This window comes from Bos indicus x Bos taurus, chromosome 6 (genome assembly GCF_003369695.1).
Source record: "Bos indicus x Bos taurus breed Angus x Brahman F1 hybrid chromosome 6, Bos_hybrid_MaternalHap_v2.0, whole genome shotgun sequence".
In the NCBI taxonomy this organism is placed as follows: Eukaryota; Metazoa; Chordata; class Mammalia; order Artiodactyla; family Bovidae; genus Bos; species Bos indicus x Bos taurus.
The window spans coordinates 81,321,769-81,345,334 of NC_040081.1; the positions used below are offsets into that span (position 1 = coordinate 81,321,769).

The following is a 23,566-nucleotide window of genomic DNA, read 5'->3' on the forward strand; positions in this document are numbered from 1 at the left end:
TCAGTGCTAAAGAACCCTCCTGCCAATGCAGGAAACCTAGGTTCGATCCCTGGGTTGAGAAGATCCCCTGGAGAAAGAAATGGCAATCCACTCCAGTAGTCTTGCCTGGAGAATCCCATGGACAGAGGAACTTGGAGGGGTACATGTCATGGTGTCACAAAAGAGTCAGACATGACTGAGAGACTAAACAACAACCATAAGTCAAATTTGTATGTGATTTTTGCATTCATTCTGGCTAGTCTAACAACTACTACATCATCTTTAAAGAACATTATTTTATTGCAAATCTTGCTTTTATCATTGATGCTTCCAAATAATTCCAGGTAGCAAGTTGCTATTTTCATAACACTTCTGCATTAAATTAAAAGAAAAACCTCATTTTAAGTTCTCATTGTTTCTAATTAGTAAGAAAAAAGTTTTTCAATAAATAAAAGTCACACAGATGCATACACATATTGCATTTTTGAATGAGGACATAATGAACCAGAATTATTCACTTAGAGAACATGGAAAAAAGTAAATGATTAAAAATAATCCCATTATTCAAATGCCATGGTCTACATTGCATTACTCTATGAGTGGGTAGCAAACCAGAAAATATGAAATTCAACTCAAAAGGTAATACTTTAATAAAAGATAGAATATTTTGTTATGAAGACATTGCCTTGATCATGTCTACTGAAAAACTTTTTTATAATAATGACAATTTTTATATTCATTTTAATAAAGATACAAAAATAAGAACAATAGCATTGATGATATTGGATGTTTTATGTTTTCTTTGTACTATTTACTTTATATATGTTATTATTCTTTCTAATGTGTATATTCTTTTGAATAAGTTTCCTTTGTATTAATGCTATCTACTTATATCTAGTGTGAAATGTATCTTTGACCATATTTTCTCTGTTTTGACTTTCTTCCTCCTTACACAACTGGACTATATTTTCCAGGCTCCTTTTCAGTGATGCATGGCCACTTGACTTATGTCCCGCTAATTGAATAAGAAGTAATTAGCTCTCCTTTTGGGAACAAACAATAAACACTTTCCCCTGTGTTCTTGGGCTTCCCTGATAGCTCAGTAGGTAAAGAATCCTTCTACAATGCAGGAGACCCCAATTCAATCCCTGAAGGGGTCAGCTGGAGAAGGGATAGGTAGGCTACCCACCCCAACAGTCATGGGCTTCCCTTGTGGCTCCACTGGTAAAGAATCTGCCCTCAATGTAGGAGACCTGGGTTTGATCCCTGGGTTGGGAAGACCCCTGGAGAAGGGAACGGCTACCCACTCCTGTATTCTGGCCTGGAGAATACCATGGACTGTATAGTCCATGGGGTCGCAAAGAGTGGGATGCAACTGAGTGACTTTTGCTTTCACTTTTCCTGAGTCCTCAATGCCCAGGCTATGCTCTTACCATCAATTGACTGAATGGAGAGGAATTCAAGGATTTATAGGCAATCAAGACCACCGTTTGGAAGGATTCAGGGAGTCCCAATGACCACGTAGAGCAAGACTCCCATGAGTGTATGGCCCTTTCTTAAGTGAAAAATAAACTAATTTCATAAAACTAGTGAGTTTTAGTGGTTTGCTTTTTAAATTAATCTGTTTTGGTTAATACATCATGTTGGGGCTTCCCAGGTGGTAAGTGGTAAAGAACCCACCTACCAATGGAGGAGATATAAGAGATGCGGGTTTAATCCCTGGGTCAGGAAGAATCCATGGGGAAGGACATGACAGCCCACTCCAGTATTCTTGTCTGGGAAATCCCATGAACAGAGGAGTCTGGAGGGCTACAGTCCATAGGGTCACAAACAGTCAGACCCCTAGGAATCAAAAGATACCCCAGGAGTACCCGAGGAATCAAACTGGGAATCCTGCCTTGCAAGCGGATTCTTTACCAGCTGAGCTACCAGGAAGCCCCATTTGTCTTTCATATATTTGATTTCTCTTTTATATATTAAATTATTTAGAGATGAAACTCAAAATTACCCTGTTATGAAATGCAGTGGTAGAATCCATGACTTTTGACTCTGGACCCTTAATGACTGCTACAAGGATATACACACACCATCAGAGAGTATACAGATTCAGTCCTAAATATAATACCTGATTATTATCTCTCTAGTATTTTCCCATTATGTTAATGTGCTTTGCTTCTTTATAACTACATTATAACCCTGTTGAAAGAAAAGACCATATCTAAACATTATGGTAACAGGTGGCATTTGCTCAAATATTTCCATTGATTGATTCACTTACCAATTTATTGTTTCAGAGAATACATTCCCTATGGCTTAATATAATGTTATTTAATTTTTTTGCTTTACCTATAACATGATTCCTTGATTTCATGATATATGTTCTATACTTTAAGAACTATTTTTAGCCACTGTTTAATTAAAGTATATACATAATAAAACAATGGCAGTGTTTTACATTCAGTGGACAACAATAAAAACTGAAAGCTCTTGTTCTCTGGCATATTTACTTAGTCTGAAATGAATACTGCATAACTAAATGGAATTTTGTCATGCCTTTTTCTTTCTTTGAGCGACACACCATGTGCCACAAAATGCTGCTACCTTTCACACATTGAGTGGCCTTCATTTATATTTAGACATATTTTATCTCATGCAAAATGTTCTCAAATATTTGTAAAGCAGTAAGAGGAATAATTTAACATCATGGTAATAATTTATGCTGCACTTCTTAAACAAAGAAAACATGCTTCTCTCCATTAAGTCCTGTAAGCTATGTATAGGGTTTGCATCAAAATATAATGCTTGCATTGAAGCACAACAGAAAGCTTTCCTAGGGATTGGCCTGTTTGAGATTTTTTACATACTTTTACACTCTGCTTTTGGATTGCAGAGTCATGTGTATTTTGATTCTTAGAAAAGATTTCTCTAACTAGATTTTGCCAGGATAGCACTAAAACTTTATCCATTCAATATGTTTACTAATCACCTTTTCTAAACAGAAAAATTGACTATATTTGTCTTTAATCTCTGATTTCAATGATCAATTGCACTTGAGAAACAGTTTTCCAATGAATTAGAAACTTACCAGCAGGTTAGTTTTTCAGATTTCATCCCCACATCCTCCTTTATTTCCCTTCACATGGCCATTTGATATATATTAACTCTTTTATTTTTCTTATTTCTCTGACTTCCTCTTCTAAAATGATATGCTGCATGAAACCAGGCACTTTTGTCACTGTTTTCTTGAAAATATTATTTTATATCCATGTCCCAGCACATAGTATGATCCATCAACATTTCTTGAATGAATGGATGAATACAGAGATGAATTCAAGTTTCATTTCTAATTCATATGTTGAATCTACCAAGATTCAAAAAGATTCATCACATTTTTATCCTATTTAAATCCAAAATGAAAGCTGTTACACATATTAAAAAAAACGATAAAAAAGATGATAAACCTGTTCTCCAATTACTTAATTTAGAATCTTAAACTTTAAATATAAATAAATCAATTAACTCCTTTTAAAATATTTTTTAAAGTCACACATCATAGTTTATTCCTGTCCTGTCACATACATTTCTTGCATAGAAGATTTGAGTTCTCGTTTAGAAACACTGGCAACTTATTTTAAAATAGCCTGTTTGTTCTTCTCTAGTTAGATGTGCGAGACACAGAAATAGAACACTGTGTGATGGAACAGATGCTATAGCAATGGTGAGTTTATATGTGGATGCCAATGACAGATGCCACCTTATAGCATTAGCCAATAAAAAGTATGGGTGTTACACTACTTAACAATTACTCAAATGAGCTGGGCTGTGGGCAATCCCAACAGCACAATCTGACTCTCATATGCTGTAAGTGATCTCGTGTTGTGGATATAATAAATATCCAAAATTAATTTTAAAAGAATTAATAAAAAATGTATTTCAAGGCAGGTATATGGATCACCTCAGTTTTTTGTTCCCCACCCCGCTTGGGGAAGTGCTTTATCCTCTATGGCAAGAAGAAACAAACTAAAAATAAAATTTAATCTGAACAGAATTCATTGGAGATAGTTGAGTAACTTTGAAGATTAAACCAAGAACACATGTTTTCAATAGCTATTAGTTATGAGTCAGAAGTATATTTTCTAGGATTATTTTCCCTTTTTTTGAAAACTTACAAACATGAACAGTTGAAATCCTGTTAAAATTAATTGGAGGGAATGTCCAGTCATTTTATAGTGAGTAGTTACTCTACATCACTGAACATGAATGTGCATTTAACGTAAAGTAGTTTTATTTAATTTGAATGTAGAGGTATTCTACATAGAACACTTTTGAATCTGCATATGTAAAACAATTAAACTGAAAATCAGTCAATCTATTACAGTCATCTTATAGTCCTGCCAGAATTCAATTTTACCAGGTTTTCTATTATTGATTGTTTCAGCAACAGAGGTAACTCAAATGAACAAATTATCTTTGCCCTGTTCCATTATGTCAAGTTCTGTGAGTGATAGTCCCTCAGGCATGTCCATTTTCTTTTCGATCTTATAGACTATGGCCTGCCAGCCTCCTCTGTCCATGGAATTCTTCAGGCAAGAATACTGGAGCGGTTACCATTTCCTTCTCCAGGGGATCTTCCCGACCCAAGGATCAAACATTTGTCTCCTGCATTGCAGGAAGATTTTTTACCATCTGGGCCAGCAGGGCAGCCTATGTCAAGTTTGGATGGCTCTAAACACAAGACAAGTACTTGAGTACAGAATGCATAAGAGAAGATCAGGAAGTGCAGATAAGAAAGTGTGAGGCAGAAAAGAGAAGCCTGGGTTAATGGCATTACTGCTGGAAGGAAGCTACCTGCACTTAACCCCCTAGGGGCCCTCTGGAAAACAGGCTCTGAATCATCCCTTCAGAGAAGGAAAATCTTTTTATTCATTGACTACTCCATTTCCCATTGTTTCAATGTTAACAGAGAGAAATTAACTCCCTAAAACTTACAAGTTGTTCCTAATTGTGTCCAAACACATTCTTATATACCACTAAAGTCTTCAACAATACTGTATTGTATTCTTAAAGTTTACTAAGAGGGTAGATCTTATGTTAAACGTTCTCACTGTGATGTACATACAAAATCATCATCATCATCTAGGGGATGGGAGGAAACTTTGCAAAGTAATGGATGTGTCTATGGCATTGACAGTGATCATTGATGATATCATGGGTATTTATTTATTGCTAAACTGAAGGTGTTGCATACATTAAATATGTACAGGTTTTTATATGTCAAACATATCTCAATCGAATAATTAAAAAAATAAAAACAGTCCTCAGAAGACAAAAGGAAATATCGTAAAACTGCTGGTGAACTCAGTCAGGGTGAAAATATGTGGGACAGGGAATCAGTGGCATCTACTACAGAGGTTTCTATGTTTTTCTGTCATGCATCAAGATTAATGACTGTATGTGAGTGAATGTATGTGTTATGATATGTGTATATTTGTGTATAATTTAATTTTGCTCTAATACAAACATTTGTTGAAAACTTGAAGACTTAAAAATAATTGCTAGTAAGTCCAGAAATTAATGAGTTCAATACAAATGGTAGCATATGACTAACTCTTGATATGTTAATTTTTCTATTAACATTTTATTAGTGACTCAGACAATAAAGAATCTGCCTGCAATGCAGGAGACCCAGATTTGATCCCTGGATCAGGAAGGCCCCCAGGAGAAAGGAATGGCCACCCTTTCTAGTATTCTTGCCAGGATAAATCCATGGACAGAGGAGCCTGGCAGGCTAAAGTCCATGGAGTTGCAAAGAGTCAGACACTACTGAGCAACTAACACTTTCACACTTCATATTTTAGAAGTACAATACTTGCATAGAAAGGTCTCTTAATAATTGAGTTTCATTGGAAACATCATCACTGAATGTAAAGGTGGCTTTCATTTTAATAGTTTTTGTTCTGGTGTTTCTTGATTTTTTTTTTTCCTAAAATTTTCCATAAAGAATTTCTGTTTTATAAAATGAAGAGGGTTAAATTCAAATTAACTTAATTGCTTGTAGCTTATTATCAAAAACTAGATTTTTATTTGCCAATATAGAATTTAGAATGTATCTTTAGTTCCCCATATTTACCTTGAGACAGTTCTTTTTTTTCTTTTTCCTGTGCATTTTTTTTTTTTTTTTGGTTATGTCACGGGTCAGGGGAAAAAGAAAAACATAACTTGCTAATTTCTTTGGAGCAGAAAAGAATCAGTATAGCTTGAACTGTGTCCAGATCTGCTTTCTGCCATCTCTGGAATACTTGCAGTCTAAGCTCATATAAATGCCACCGAGTGAAGGGAAAAGGTCAGCAGTAAGCTTGGGGCTGCCCCTTTGTTCAACTTTCAGTCATGCTAATCTATATACAGGCCTATCCCTTGAGGCCTCAAGCTCTTCCTTGAAATTCTCTGCTTCAGTTTCATTCATTTTTAGAGAAAGACTACTGAAACTAGGATATACTGAAGGTCAGAGGCAAAGCCAAACAGGTAATGCCATCAAATCCTTTTCAATAACAGGTACAAATTTACTGAGTTGCAGTACCTCATTTCTCTTTTCTTCCAATAATAGAAAAATTAAAGAAAAAGTGACTGCTGAATATATTCTTTCTATGTTCCTCATGATCAACAGGAAAATCACTTTTTGTAAACAATACCAAATCTTCCAATCAAATGACCCAAATTTATAGAATTTTGAAAAATTATCAGTAGTTCCGAAAAATGCATTAGAGCCATGCATTTCTGTTACAGATGGGGCATGTCCAGGTGATCCCTTTCCTATCGTTGTCAGTTCACATGGAATGTTACATTATTTTAAAACAAATCTTGTTTCTAAAGTGTATATGCCAAGAACTGAAAGAGATTTAAACACAATGCCAGCCAAGTGATCTGCCACTCAAAATTAAATCTTAAAGAGCTAAAACAATTCCACTTAAACCAAGTAAAAGTGAAAGCACTGAGTCTGAGTTATAGTCTGAGGGTCAGAGTTACAGAATCAAAGTACAAATACAAAACTGTCCAGGTTATAGGTGAGATACAACAGGATACAATTAGGAAATAATTAGAATAGGTCAAGATTAAATGAAGTGGCACCTGGACCGCAGGCAAGAAAGAACATACAGGGCTTACCACTTGTTTTTTTCAGTTTTTGAACTTGCTGATGCATCATCTTAAAAATTAAAGAACTGAAATGAAAAATTTGGAATATTCTAAACAATCATGAAAGAATATGGGGATTTTAGATGTTTGAGATTGTTTAGAAACACAATGGGGCTTCCCTAGTGGCTCAGAGGGTAAAGAATCTGCCTACATTGTAAGAGACCCAGGTTTGATCCTTGAGTCTGGAAGATCCCTTGAAGAAGGGAATGGCAACCCACTCCAGTATTCTTGTCTGGAGAATCCCATAGACAGAGGAGCCTGGTGGGCTATAGTACATAGTGTCACAAAGAGGTGGACATGACTGAAGCGACTTAGCACACACAAAGAAACTCAGTGAATGAACTGAAACAATGATTTGACTTACAATCAAAGAATCTCTATCTCAGGGAGGCTATCCATTTTCTACTTTTCTGGAAGTTTATATTAGGCTTCCTAGAAACACATCTATTAAATGTAGAGACTGGAAACAAAGACTGAGTGGGGTTCTGTACCTTTCTGATATTCAAAATTCTAAAACCCAGTATTATTCTATGGAGAATAAGATTTAGTCAAGAATTTTTCTGAAGAAGAGTCCCACTTTTACTCTTATAGAAGAATACAATCTCTGCTCACAGCTTTTACTGTAAAATTGTTTTTAAGAGCTAACAGTAGGTACAGACCAGCAAAAAGACCATCAATAAGAACCTGAAGATGTGACATCCTAGATTCGTGCTTGATTAAATGTGATTTTTCAAGAAACACTGAGTCAAACATCCTAGAATTGTGCCAGTCACTGTAAAAAAATACAGAGGATGGCACTGACATAGTGAAAGATAATCTCCATTTGGGACTTTCGTGCTAAAATTGTTTGTGTGAAACCAAAGTGGAGATGCCTCACCCCACAGAGAGAAGGTAGGCATCAATTGCTTATAGATGGTTGCTACAAATTCAGGTGAGGATGGAATCTTCCAGGGGTATATAGAACTGGAAGAGGGCCAACAACAAAACTTTGTAGCACGTTGTATTCATTTACTTGTTGCTGCTATAAAGAATTGTCACAAATTTAGTGGCTTGAAACAGCACCAGTTTATTCTCTTACAGTTCTGGAGGTCAGATGTCTGAAGTGAGATTTATAAGATCAAAGTAAAGTTGCCTGCAGGGCTGATTCCTTCTGGAGGTTCCAAGGAAGAATATCCTTGAGGGACACTTATATCCCTTGGACTGTGGCAGCATCACTCCAATCTCTGCTTCCCTTATCATGTTATCTCTTTGTTCTCTGACATGCTCCTTCTGTAGTTAAATTTCCCTCTGCCTACTTACATAGACTCTTGTAATGACATTTAACCTCCCCAAATAATCCAAACAATAGCCACATCTCAAAGTTCTTAACTTTAATAATATCTGCAAAGTTCCTTTTACTATATATGGTAACATATTCATATTCTGGGGATTCATGTGTTGACATCTTGGGGAGACTGTTATTCAGCCTACAACACACATCAACACATAAATTTATGAATTAAGATACGTTCTTTATGAAGATTAATGATAAATGGAAGCCAGATAAAAAGAAAAAAAGAAAAGACACTTTTGCCCTATTAACCAAATGTGGTAACCTTACAACAGAGTACTTTTCATACAACTGCTATTAGACATTATACATACGCTTCCTGATAATACTGATCACACTTCTCTGCAAAATTCTTGGCAAATCCAAATTTAGTTAGCTGAAAGTTTCTCTCATTTTCACACACACAAAAAATTTTAAGCCTATAATTTATAGACTGACCTTAGTTTCCTCAGTTCATACTCAGCTTTGGAAACATGCCTATATTCTTGAGATGCAGAGGTCGGAACACGTTCCAAGATTTGCTAGACTATTCAAGTATAGGCATTGGCATTCCAAAGAGACCACATGCACACACATATGTTACTATGGGTAGCATTTATTTAATCATTTTACTAATGATATAGAATAGTTAGTAAGTGCCAAGTATGCTAGAGACATAGAGTTCAGTCTCATTACAAAGTTTACATTCTATAGGACTTGGCCAAAAATTGTCACACACATATACATACATGTATTCAGTTCTAAGATGCCATTGATTGTAAACTAGAAAATTATTTTATGTAACACCAGGAAATTAAAACATATTTTCAAACTATGCCACAACACTAGACTACCATTCCATTTATACTAAGATAAATCTCCAATTCCAGAGATAGGAATTAATTTGTCCTGAAATTGATAAAATGTTGTGATTCAATATATTCTGTATTGCTGTGCCTATATTAATTCAAGTAAGAAGATTGGCAAAGTTTAACAGGAAAGGAGATAGTCCAGTTCTACTCAAAGGGAAAGTAATTATCAGGCCATGGCCAAAAGTTACTTTTGCTTGTTCGGTTGTTCATCTGTTTTATCCACTTGGCTGTACAAGCAAAGAGATATTACACCAAAGAGAAGAGAGATAAAAACAAACTTAAATCTATACTTGATTTAGATCTAATCTTCAGAATTTAGACCTAGAGAATGAGAGAGATGTAGCAATATACAATTGAGAAAATAGTGATACTGAAGAATCAATATTACTTTTTATACTTGGCTTGCTTAGATTCTCTGAGCTCTGAATTGACTCTCACATAGGTTGAGTTGGCGAGACATTTATGAGCACTGGCTTGCAGGGTGAGAAAACAGAAGACAAAACTCAGAGAAAATCATTGACAGATTCATGGAATCATGAAAGAAAAGGACTCTCTGGAAAATTTAAAGTATTTGGTATTGTTGATGCATACACTGTGCCAGGCTCTGTGGTGCTGGTCAATATTAATGTTACAGATCATGGCAAGTGTGTCCTGATGATTTACAGCCTTTGAAATGTTGTATATATGAAATCTATTTGTGTGTGTATTTAAAATATAAAATCATGTTTTTAAGATAAGCTTTGGAAAATGTTAATAAAAGCTGAATAGCCTCCCTGAAGCCCAAGTTATGGATCACATAGAAAACACCCTATGTATCTATTTTAAAATTTTTAGTAATTTACAATTTCAGAATGCAATATGATAATATATTTACAGATAGTAGCAGGGGAGCTGGGAGCTAAACCTAGTCTCATTGATTTCTAATACCTAAGCCCTTAAACTATGATTTCTCAGGTCCAAATTCTAGAATCTTTAATTTCAAGTCAACTCGGTTTAGGAAAAAAGAGCAAAAAAGAAACCCAACTAAAGAGGGTAACAAAAGGCACAAAGTTATTTGTGTTAGAATATTTATTAATCTAACATAATTAGTTAATTAGATTTTATGGTTTCTATTTCACTGAGAAATGAAAGAAATAGGATTAATTCCTATGAAAAGAGTAGTCTCTCTGTGGACCTCACTGCTCTTACCATCATCATGCCTGTGAGTACCTATCAGAAAACATAAACAGTGAACAATAAGGAGATAATTTAATGTTATATGTCAGGCAAGCTTTTCTGGAGATATGTTGGAACTACAGGAAGACATTAGGCAGGTAAAACAAAGAAAATGTTTAGATTGGTAGTAAAAATGTTAATCTGTTGTCATAAAGGTCATATTCACAGACAACAACTGTTCAATAGAAGCTTTAAAGCAAGGCTCAGCTAACTTTTCTGTAAAGAGTCAGACAAAAATAATTCCAGCTTTGGGGTCCATACTACTCAAGTATTCTACTGTAGCATGAAAACACTCACATATGAATAAATGGGTGTGGCTGTGCTACAGAAAACTTTATTCATCAAAACAGGGAGAGTTAGATTTAGACTTCATACCTTAGTTTGATAATGTTTGCTTTAAATGATTTAGATGAATATGAGCTCTATCCAAAACAGAAGAGTCAGAAAGGTAAGCAAGCCATTGTCGTAAGTGGTCAAATTACCTAGGCAGTAATGATTTTCAGAATCTGATAGATCTTAAGACTCTAACCCCAGTTAGGAACAAAATAAAAGATCATGTCGAGGACAAATAAAGAACACAGTGAACTCACTAGAATACACTGAGCACAGTAGCTCATAGTGAGAAGAGAGGTACACTATGATAACTAGAGTTAAGTTTATTTCAGATCCTGCTGCTGCTGCTAAGTCACATCAATCATGTCTGACTCTATGCAACCCCATAGACGGCAGCCCACCATCCCTGGGATTCTCCAGGCAAGAACACTAGAGTGGGTTGTCATTTCCTTCTCCAATGCGTGAAAGTGAAGTCGCTCAGTCATGTCCGACTGTTTGTGACCCCATGGACTGCAGCCTACCAGGCTCCTCCATCCATGGGATTTTCCAGGCAAGAGTACTGGAGTGGGTTGCCATTATCTCCTGCTAAAACCACATACTAATCAACAAGCCTGTTCAGAAACTGCTTCAATGGAATTTCCTTCCAGAAGGGGTTACGATTCAGTATTCTCACTTGCCAGGGCCACAGGATGAGATTCAGTATTCTCATCCCTGGTTAGGGAGCTAGGACCCCACAAGCCATGTGATGCAACTAAACAAAAACAAAAACAAAAAAAAAGAAAAGAAAAAAATTGGTTCAAGAACCAGGTGGAACTGAGACTTTGTAATTTAAAGAAAACACATCATTGTTTGCTGTCAAATTCTGAGAACAAATATTAATATAAGAGTCCTGGCATATGATAGGCATTTAATGACTATTTTTTGAGTACCTAACACCTGAGAACTATTAAAGATTTTTCCAATAGAGGTTTGTAAACCAACGCCATGTTTTTCTTAATACTTACTCTCTTTATAATACCATACAGAAAATTTTGCTGATGGAAGACATCTTACAGTTACTGTTGCATCCTTTGTCAAACTTTTACCCAAAACATATTACATTTTAGATTTTTATAATTAAAAATTTAACTCTGAGTAAGATGATTGGAGAAGGAAATGGCAACCCACTCCAGTGTTCTTGCCTGGAGAATCCCAGGGGCGGGGGAGCCTGGTGGGCTGCCGTCTATGGGGTCGCACAGAGTCGGACACGACTGAAGCGACTTAGCAGCAGTAGCAGCAGCAGCAAGACGAAAGTAGTGAAAAATATCCTAGATGATGAAGTATATGGAGCAATTGGTCTACTGATTGACAATATGAAACAATGGTGACCACTGGAATTCGATTTTCCATCTATTCTTATCACTCGTTTTAAGACATTTTGGTATCACTTTCCATAAAATAGTAGTTTGATTAATTTCTACCTTAAATAAGCTTTGACTCGGAGTCAAAGTCAGCCTTGTTGGAGGAATTCCTGAGCAGGAAAAAAAAAAAAAAAAATCCAAGACATTAGACAGCAATTGAGTATTTAAAGAATCATTCAAAGGAGAACCCTCAGTATGCATCAGAGTAAGCAATTTTATTTACATTAAAGTGAAAAGCTGAGTCGACTCGGAGGAACTGAATACATCATTTTATAGGGTCTCCATATAAAAAATATGAAACGTGTCACTAATCCACCTTGCCAGCTTATACAGCTTTTGAGAGTGAAAGGTTCTCAGTAATAACATTAATTATTATTAAATATTACTAGCTTAGTGTTGTAGTGAATATAAACACCAATTCTTACAGCTTCTTGGTAATGTATTTGAATTTTTTAGGACATTGTAGAGTTGGCTATCAATTTCTAACACAACATATTGTGGAATTGCCATTTAACAATTTTTAGAACTAGCTAGTGCAAGCCATTTCCTCTCAAGTGGCACATGTTCCATTTTCTGTCCTTTCCTCATCTTTACCACCTGCTAGCCATGTTTTAGGCAACAAAACAACAGTGATCTCAGCAGACAGTAGAGTGTCCTCCAAAATGATAGGTATTCAGATGATTCATAATAAGACACAACTTTGAAGACTATGAAAATGCTTTTTATCCCTTTATTTCCACTGCTCCAATCCTCTTTAATGTTCAAAAACTGGATTGTGAAGGTGATTTACAACTCTATTAGGGGAGTACATGTGAACATATAGGAGTACAATTTAAAAAATCAGATTAAAAATATAATTAAATATCTCTTAGTCTATATTTGTTGAATCAGTTCTCTGATACCAAAAATTAACTTTCCTTCTTTGGCATTATTGTATGGTTCCAGGTTTTCTTATAATTTTTTCCTCCTGTCAACAAATGTTCTTTTTTTCCAGGTGGAAAGTGTTCAGGCTGCTCTAACTTATACCATACACTGGTTGGTCTACAACAAATCCATTTACTTCTCGCAGTTCTGGAGGCTGAGAAATCCAAGAGGAAGGTGCCAGCAGATGCGGGGCCTAGTAAGGATTTTCTTCCTGCTTCATAGATAGCTGTCTTTTCACTGTATCCTAACATCACATAAGGGACAAGAGATGCCTTTGGATCTCTGTTACAAAGGCACTAATTCCATCCATAAGGCTCTGCTCTCTTGACCTAATCAATGCTCAGAGGTGGTACCTCCTAATACCACAACACTGGGGGGTTAAGATTTCAACATTAGAAATTCTGGGTGCACAAACTTTCAGCCTATAGCAGAAAGTGATCCTCAGTATTAATTATGTTCTTTTGCTTCAAATGAAAATCTTTTACCAGTTACTAGAAAATTTGATAATATGTAAACATTTTGTAAGGAGCAAAAGTAAATAATACTCAATTTAACAATTATATTGAACACTAATGAGTCTGTTTAAACAAAATACTTAGAATGAATTGTTGGTAAAAACTGTATTCATGACTTTCTAAACTATTGATGCCTTGTATATAGTTATAATTTTGCATTTCAAAGGAAGGCAAAACTCCTGATTTAACTTTAAGAATGAGCAAAAGGCATTGCTTTAATCAAAATATAAAGCAAGATGAAATATTTTTAATTGATTTTTACATTAGTGAAGGAATACCTGAAATTAATGCTCATGCAGTTTTAAAGATCTAAACATATAAATGTTCATATTACCTAAAAAGAATAAACATGAATACAGACTTGTCCAAGTAGGACAATGTTCACTTGCAACTTTAAAAATAAAACTGTGTAGGTAGGTTTCACTATTTTTTTGAATTCTACTATAATGAAGTAAAAACTTGAATGAACTAAGAATGTAAAGCACTACACTATACTGCTTCAGTATTTTGGGATGAAGAACAGTCAAAAGAAATACATTTACAAAGGGAAGCATCAGTTCAGTTCAGTTCAGTCACTCAGTCCTGTCTGACTCAAAAGCATCAATTCTTCGATGCTCAGCTTTCTTTATAGTACAACTCTCACATCCATACATGACTACTGGAAAAACCATAGCTTTGACAAGATGGACTTTATTGGTAAAGTAATGTCTATGGCTTTTAATATGCTGTCTAGATTGGTCATAACTTTTCTTCCAAGGAGCAAGTATCTTTTAATTTCATGGCTGTAGTCATCATCTGCAGTGATTTTGGAGCCCCCAAAATAAAGTCTATCACTGTTTCCATTGTTTTCCCATCTATTTGTCATGAAGTAATGGGACCAGATGCCATGATTTTCATTTTCTGAAGTTGAGTTTTAAGCCAAAAATTTTCACTCTCCTCTTTCTCTTTCATCAAGAAGCTCTTTAGTTCTTCTTTGCTTTCTATCATAAGAGTGGTGTCATCTGCATATCTGAGGTTATTGACATTTCTCCTGGCAATCTTGATTCCAGTTTATGCTTCATCCAGCCCATCACTTAGCATGATGTACTTTGCATATAATCTTGTTGTGATTCACACAGTCAAAGGCTTTGGCATAATCAATAAAGCAAAAGTAGGTGATTTTCTGGAACTCTCTTGCTTTTTCAATGATCCAGCGGACATTGTCAATTTGATCTCTGGTTCCTCTGCCTTTTCTAAAATCAGCTTGAACATCTGGAAGTTCACTGTTCAGATACTGTTGAAGCCTGCCTTGGAGAATTTTGAGCATTACTTTGCTAGTGTGTGAGATGAGTGCAACTGTGTGGTAGTTTGAACATTCTTGTGGTTTTCAGTCTGTCTGCCCTCTGAAATGAGGGGACTAAGGAACCTTCCTGTGGGAGAGAAGCTTTCTGACTGAGGGGGAAACTGGGTCTTTTTCTGAAGGGGAGAACCATGCTCAGTAAATCTTTACTCCAATTTTCTGTTGATGGGTAGAGCTGTGTTCCCTCCCTGCTAATACAGTAAGTTCAGTTCATTCACTCATTCCTGTCTGATTATTTGTGACTGAATGGATTGCACCATGCTAGGCCTCCATGTCCATCGCCAACTCCCAGAGTTTACTCAAACTCATTTCCATTAAGTTGGGGATGCCATCCAAGCATCTCATCCTCTGTCATCCCCTTCTCCTCCCACATTCAATTTTTCCCAGCATTAGAGTCTTTTCAAATGAGTCAGTTTTTTTTTGCATCAGTTGTCCAAAGTATTGGAGTTTCAGCTTCAACATCAGTCCTTTCAAAGAACGTTCAGGACTGATTTCCTTTAGAATGAACTGGTTGGACCTCCTTGCAGTCCAAGGGACTCTCAAAAGTCTTCTCCAACAGGACAGTTCAAAAGCATCAATTCTTTGGTGCTCAGCTTGCTTTATAGTCCAACACTCATATCCATCCATGACTACTGGGAAAAATGTAGCCTTGAATAGATGGACCTTTGTTTGCAAAGTAACATTTCTGCTTTTTAATATGCTGTCTAGGTTGGTCATAACTTTTCTTCCAAGGAGTAAGTGTCTTTTAATTTCATGGCTGCAGTTACCATCTGCAGTAATTTTGGAGCCTAGAAAAATAAAGTCTGTCACTGTTTCCCCAACAATTTGCCATGAAGTGATGCGACCAGATGCCATGATCTTAGTTTTCTGAATGTTGAGCTTTAAGCCAATTTTTTCACTCTCCTCTTTCACTTTTATCAAGAGGCTCTTCAGGTCTTCTTCACATTCTGCCATAAGGGTGGTGTCATCTGCATATGTGAGGTTATTGATATTCCTCCCAGCGATCTTGAATCCAACTTGTGCTTTCTCCAGCCCAGCGTTTCTCATGATGTACTCTGCATATAACTTAAACAAGCAGGATGACAATATACAGCCTTGACGTACTCCTTTCCCTATTTGGAACCAGTCATCTCCTTCAGAATGGACTGGTTGGATTTCCTTGCAGTCCAAGGGACTCTCAAGAGTCTTCTCCAACACTACAGTTCAAAAGCATCAATTCTTTGGCGCTCAGCCTTCTTCACAGTCCAACTCTCACATCCATACATGACCACAGGAAAAACCATAGCCTTGACTAGATGAACCTTTGTTGGCAAAGTAATGTCTCTGCTTTTGAATATGCTATCTAGGTTGGTCCTAACTTTCCTTCCAAGGAGTAAGAGTCTTTTAATTTCATGGCTGCAATCACCATATGCAGTGATTTTGGAGCACCCCAAAATAAAGTCTGACACTGTTTCCACTGTTTCCCATCTATTTCCCATGAAGTGTTGGGACCAGGTACCATGATCTTCGTTTTCTGAATGTTGAGCTTTAAGCCAACTTTTTCACTCTCCACTTTCACCTTCATCAAGAGGCTTTTTAGTTTCTCTTCACTTTCTGCCATAAGGGTGGTGTCATCTGCATATCTGAGGTTATTGATATTTCTCCCGGCAATCTTGATTCCAGCTTGTGTTTCTTCCAGTCCAGCGTTTCTCATGATGTACTCTGCATATAAGTTAAATAAGCAGGTGACAATATACAGCCTTGATGTACTCCTTTTCCTATTTGGAACCAGTCTGTTGTTCCATGTCCAGTTCTAACTGTTGCTTCCTGACCTGCATATAGGTTTCTCAAGAGGCAGGTCAGGTGGTTTGGTACTCCCATCTCTTTCAGAATTTTCTACAGTTTATTGTGATCCACACAGTCAAAGGCTTTGGCATAGTCAATAAAGTAGAAATAGATGTTTTTCTGGAACTCTCTTGCTTTTGCCATGATCCAGCAGATGTTGGCAATTTGATCTCTGGTTCCTCTGCTTTTTCTAAAACCAGCTTGAACATCAGGAAGTTCACAGTTCACATATTGCTGAAGCCTGGCTTGGAGAATTTTAAGCATTACTTTACTAGCATGTTAGATGAGTGCAATTGTGTGGTAGTTTGACCATTGTTCAGCATTGCCTTTCTTTGGGATTGGAATGAAAACTGAGCTTTTCCAGTCCTGTGGCCACTGCTGAGTTTTCCAAATTTGCTGGCATATTGAGTGCAGTTCTTTCACAGTATCATCTTTCAGGATTTGAAATAGCTCAACTGGAATTCCATCACCTCCACTAGCTTTGTTCCTTGTGATGCTTTCTAAGGCCCACTTGACTTCACATTCCAGGATGTCTGGCTCTAGGTCAGTGATCACACCATCGTGATTATCTGGGTCGTGAAGATCTTTTCTGTATAGTTCTTCTGTGTATTATTGCCATCTCTTCTTAATATCTTCTGCTTCTGTTAGGTCCATACTATTTCTGTCCTTTATTGAGCCCATCTTTGCATGAAATATTCCTTTGGTATCTCTGATTTTCTTGAAGAGATCTCTAGTCTTTCCCTTTCTGGTGTTTTCCTCTATTTCTTTGCATTGATCACTGAAGAAGGCTTTCTTATCTCTTCTTGCTATTCTTTGGAATTCTGCATTCAGATGTTTATATCTTTCCTTTTCTCCTTTGCTTTTTCCTTCTCTTTTTTTCACAGCTATTTGTAAGGCCTCCCCAGACAGCCATTTTGCTTTTTTGCATTTCTTTTCCATGGGGATGATCTTGATCCCTGTCTCCTGTACAATGCCACGAACCTCATTCCATAGCTCATCAGGCACTCTATCTATCAGATCTAGGCCCTTAAATCTATTTCTCACTTCCACTGTATAATCATAAGGGACTTGATTTAGGTCATACCTGAATGGTCTAGTGGTTTTCCCTAGTTTCTTCAATGTCAGTCTGAATTTGGCAATAAGGAGTTCATGGTCTGAGCCACAGTAGGCTCCTGGTCTTGTTTTTGCTGACTGTATAGAGCTTCTCCATCTTTGGCTGCAAAGAATATAATCAATCTGATTTCAGTGTTGACCATCTGGTGATGTCCATGTATAGAGTCTTCTCTTGTGTTTTTGGAAGAGGGTGTTTGTTATGGTGATAGAAGAAAGGTCCGATGCTGTAAAGAGCAATATTGAATAGGAACCTGGAATGTCAGGTCCATGAATCAAGGCAAATTGGAAGTGGTCAAACAAGAGATGGCAAGAGTGAATGTCGACATTCTAGGAATCAGCGAACTGAAATGGACTTGAATGGGTGAATTTAACTCAGATGACCATTATATCTACTACTCTGGGCAGGAATCCCTCAGAAGAAATGGAGTAGCCATCATGGTCAACAAAAGAGTCCGAAATGCTGTACTTGGATGCAATCTCAAAAACAACAGAATGATCTCTGTTCGTTTCCAAGGCAAACCATTCAATATCACAGTAATCCAAGTCTATGCCCCAACCAGTAATGCTGAAGAAGCTGAAGTTGAATGGTTCTATGAAGACCTACAAGACCTTTTAGAACTAACACCCAAAAAAGATGTCCCTTTCATTATAGGGGACTGGAATGCAAAAGTAGGAAGTCAAGAAACACCTGAAGTAACAGGCAAATTTGGCCTTGGAATACGGAATGAAGCAGGGCAAAGACTAATAGAGTTTTTCCAAGAAAATGCACTGGTCATGCAAATGAATAGAGGAATATATTAGAATGGGAAAGACTAGAGATCTCCTCAAGAAAATTAGAGATACCAAGGGAAAATTTCATGCAAAGATGGGCTCAAGAAAGGACACAAATGATATGGACCTAACAGAAGTAGAATATATCAAGAAGAGGGGCAAGAATACACAGAAGAACTGTACAAAAAAGATCTTCACGACCCAGATAATCAAGAAGATGGGATCACTCACCTAAAGACAGACATCCTGGAATGTGAAGGCAATTGGGTCTTAGGAAGTATCACTGTGAAAAAAACTAGTGGAGGTGATGGAGTTGAGCTATTTCAAATAGCAGTTGAGCTATTTTAAATCCTAAAAGATGATGCTGTGAAACTGCTGCACTCAATATGTCAGCAAATTTGGAAAACGTAGCAGTGGCCACGGGACTTGAAAAGGTCAGTTTACATTCCAATCCAAGGAAAAACAATGGCAAAGAATTCTCAAACTACCACATAATTTCACTCATCTCACACTCTAGTAAAGTGATGCTCAAAATTCTCCAAGCCAGGCTTCAGCAACACATGAACCATGAACTTCAAGATGCTCCAGGTGGTTTTAGAAAAGGCAGAGGAACAAGAGATCAAATTTGCAACATTCTTTGGATTATTGAAAAAGCCAGTGAGTTCCAGAAAAACATCTATTTCTGCATTATGGACTATGCCAAAACCTTTGACTCTGGATTCCCACAAATGTGGAAAATTCTTAATGAACTGGGAATACCAGACCACCTCACGTGTCTCTTGAGAGATCTGTATGTAGGTCAAGATGCAATAGTTAGAAATGGACAAAGAACACCAGACTGTTTCCATATAGGAAAAGGAGTACATCAAGGCTATATATTGTCACTCTATTTATTTAACTTACATGCAGAGTACATCATGAGAAATGCTGGTCTGGATGAAGCACAAGCTGGAATCAAGATTGCCAGGAGAAATATCAATAACCTCATATATGCAGATGACACCACCCTTATGGTAGAATGTGAAGAAGACCTGAAGAGCCTCTTAATAAAAGTGAAAGAGGAGAGCAAAAAATTTAGCCTAAAACTCACCATTCAAAAAACTAAGATCATGGAATCTGGTCCCATCACTTTATGTCAAATAGTTGGGTAAACAGTGGAAACAGTGACAGACTTTATTTTGGGGGGCTCCAAAATCACTGCAGATGGTGACTGCAGCCATGAGATTAAAAGACACTTGCTTCTTAGAAGAAAAGCTATGACCAACCTAGACAGCATATTAAAAAGCAGAGACATTACTTTGCCAACAAAGGTCCATCTAGTCAGGCTATTTTTTTTCCAGTAGTCATGCATGAATGTGAGAGTTGGACTATAAAGAAAGCTGAACACCAAAGAATTGATGCCTTTCAACTGTGGTGTTGCAGAAGATCCTCAGAGTCCCTTGGACTGCAAGTTGAGGTCCAACCAGTCCACCCTAAAGGAGATCAGTCCTACGTGTTCCTTGGAAGGACTGATGCTGAAGCTGAAACACCAGTACTTTGGTCACCTGATGCAAAGTTCTGACTCATTTGAAAAAACCTCGATGTTGGGAATGATTGAGGCAGGAGGAGAAGAGGATGACAGAGGATGAGATGGCTGGATGGCATCAGTGACTCAGTGGACATGAGTTTGAGTAAGCCCAGGAGTTGGTGATGGACAAGGAGGCCTGGCATGCTGCAGTCCATGTGGTCACAAAGTGTTGGGCATGACTGAGTGACTGAACTGAAATTGAACCTTCTTTGACATTGCCTTTCTTTGGGATTGGAATGAAAATTGACCTTTTCCAGTCTTGTGGCCATGGCTGAGTTTTCCTGATTTGCTGGCATATTGAGTGCAGTACTTTCACAGCATCATCTTTTAAGATTTGACATAGGTAAACTGGAATTCCATCACCTGCACTAGGTTTGTTCATAGTGATGCTTCCTATGGCCCACTTGACTTAGCATTTCAGAATGTCTGGCTCTAGTTGAGTGACCACACCATCATGGTTATCTGGGTTATTAAAGTCTTTTTAGTATTTTTCTTCTGTGTTCTTGCCACCTCATCTTAATATCTTCCTGTTCAGTTACGCCCATATCATTTCTCTCCTTTATTGTGCTAATCTTTGCATGAAATGTTCCCTTGGTATCAAGCCTGTAAGTGTCCAAATAGTCATATATTCCCATTGACCTAAAAAAATATAAGGAGAAATTATGAAACAGATGACATTATTCTACATAGCAAAAATTCAATTTAATTACATAAATTGATTTAAGTACCTGCTTTTCAAAAATAATATGCTTATTGATGGGAATTTAGAAATAAATATTCAATGCTTGACCTCAGGGAATTTGATTTATTAGAAAGACAAGTTAAACCAACCAATATATTATGTGCAATAAATGGCTTAAAAGAAAGGAGAAAATAACATAAAAGTCCATAAAAGAGGGGGCCCAAACTCAATTTTTGATAAAAGTGGGATAGTTTGAAGAAATATTCAACTAAAGAAAGTGTTAAAGTTTGCTTGCTCATTCAAGCAAATAGGTGGAGCAAAAAGTTTCCATTACATGTTGGAAAATGTTCCTAACTAAAGTCAGATGCATTTATGTGAATCTATAAAATCAGGTACATGGCATCCCACCAGCCTCCAAAGTCAAGTTCCCTGGGGGTTCTCAGTTCCTTTGCCAGATCCCTAGGTTGGGAAATCTGTTGTGGGCCCTAGAAGTTTCTTAACAGTATGAGAATTTCTTTGGTATAATTGTTCTGCAGGTTGTGGCTCATCTTCTTGGCCGCTCTCTGGTGGAGTAAATGGCGACCTCCTCCAAGAAGGTTTATGCCACATATTGCATAGTCCAGGTCTGCTACAGCCAGAGCCGCTGTCCTTGCAAAAGTCCACTGCTGACCAGTGCCTCCATAGGAGACACTCAAACACTCAAAGGTAGATCTGGCTCCGTCTCTGTGGGGAGTATGGGTCCTGGTGTACACAAGGTTTTGTTTCAGCCCTCTGAGCATCTCTGGCAAGTATGGGGTTTGATTCTAAATGCGATTTCTCCCTTCCTACCATCCTGTTGGGGCTTCTCCTTTGCTCTTGGGATCCAACATTCTCCTGTTGGTGGTTGTTCAGCAGTGAGTTTCAATTTTGGAGTTCTTGCAGGAAAAGATGAGCTCATGTCTTTCTACTCTGCCATCATGAGCCTGACCTTTGCAAACTGGGCTAGCCAAGAAGGGGACTTGTTTGTTTTACCTGATTCTGACTCTGGTAGATGGATTTTCTTTTGTTCCATTATCGCGGGCTTTTCCCTTTCTTTGTCTTTTAGCCACCACGATTTTGGACTCATTTTTCCTATTCTAGCTACCTAATATTACCCCCTCAAGAGATGGCAGGTCCAATTCTTTAAGAGTATGGGCAGTGAGGTCTTTCTGGCTACTTCCTGCTGAGCTGGGACTGCGAGGGGCGTTGGGCCTCCCTCTCTTGCTAGTCTCAAGTGTCAGAGTCCTGATAGAAGTGTCCGTCTAAGGGTGAGTGATACATATTTTCCATGATCAGGTGCAGTTTTATGTATTCTTATTGAACGTAGTACATTTTGTAGCTTGTTGATCTTAACTGAAAGTCTTCTGAAATCTGAGACTGAGCTGCATGAACTTTCTGCTGAATTTATTTTTTCTGTCCCTGTTTCCAACAGACTGGGCTTCTCATCACTTCCACTGGGCAGTGATCAAGACCATCAGCCTCAAAAAGAAATGCAATAAGGCAAAACGGTTGTCTGAGGAGGCCTTACAAATAGCTGAGAAAAAAAGAGAAGCTGAAGTCAAATGAGAAAAGGAAATATATACCCATCTGAGTGCAGAATTCCAAAGAAGAGCAAGGAGAGATAAGAAATCCTTCCTCAGTGATCAATGTAAAGAAATAGAGGGGGAAAAAATAGAATGGGAAAGACTAGAGATCTCTTCAAGAAAATTAGAGGTACCAAGGGAACATTTCATGCAAATTGGGTACAAAAAAGGACAGAAATGGTATGGATCTAACAGAAGCAAAAGATATTAAGAATGGGTGGCAAGGATACACAGAAGAAATATACAAAAAGGATCTTCATGATCCAGATAAATAGGATGGTATGATCGCTCACCTAGAACCAGACATCTTGGAATAAGAAGTCAAGTGTGCCTTAGATGTGCCAGAAACACATCTACTTCTGCTTTATTGACAACGCCAAAGCCTTTGAGCGTGTGGATCACCACAAACTGTGGAAAATTCTTCAAAAGATAGGAATACCAGGCCACCTGACCTGCCTCTTGAGAAATCTGTATGTAGGTCAAGAAAAAACTCTTAGAACTGGAGAACTGGACATGGAACAGTAGACTAGTTTCAAATTGGGAAAGAGGTATATCAAGGCTGTATGTTGTCACCTTGCTTATTTAACATATATGCAGAGTACATCATGTGAAATGCCAGGTTCAGTGAAGCACAAGCTGGAATCAAGATTGCTGAGAGAAATATCAATAACCTCAGACATGCAGATTATACCACCCATATGGCAGAAAGTGAAGAGAAACAGAGGAACTTCTTGATGAAAGTGAAAGAGTGGAGTGAAAAGTTGGCTTAAAAGTCAACATTCAAAAAATGAAGATCATGGCATCTGGTCCCATCACTTCATGGCAAATAGATGGTAAAACAGTGGAAACAGTGACAGACTTCATTTTCTTGAGGTCCAAATTCACTGCAGATGGTGACTGCAGCCATGAAATTAAAAGACTCTTGTTTCTT

At 37.3% G+C, this 23,566-nt stretch overlaps 1 long non-coding RNA gene across 1 annotated transcript in view; it reads left to right on the forward strand.

The window, feature by feature from the left end:
* Positions 1-22,585, forward strand: part of LOC113894331 — a 42,788-nt gene extending 20,203 nt beyond the window's left edge. Inside the window, exons 2-3 of the long non-coding RNA XR_003511539.1 lie at positions 13,294-13,419; positions 22,485-22,585. This is a non-coding gene — a long non-coding RNA (uncharacterized LOC113894331). The remainder of the gene's footprint in view (positions 1-13,293; positions 13,420-22,484) is intronic.
* Positions 22,586-23,566: the final 981 nt, after the last annotated feature.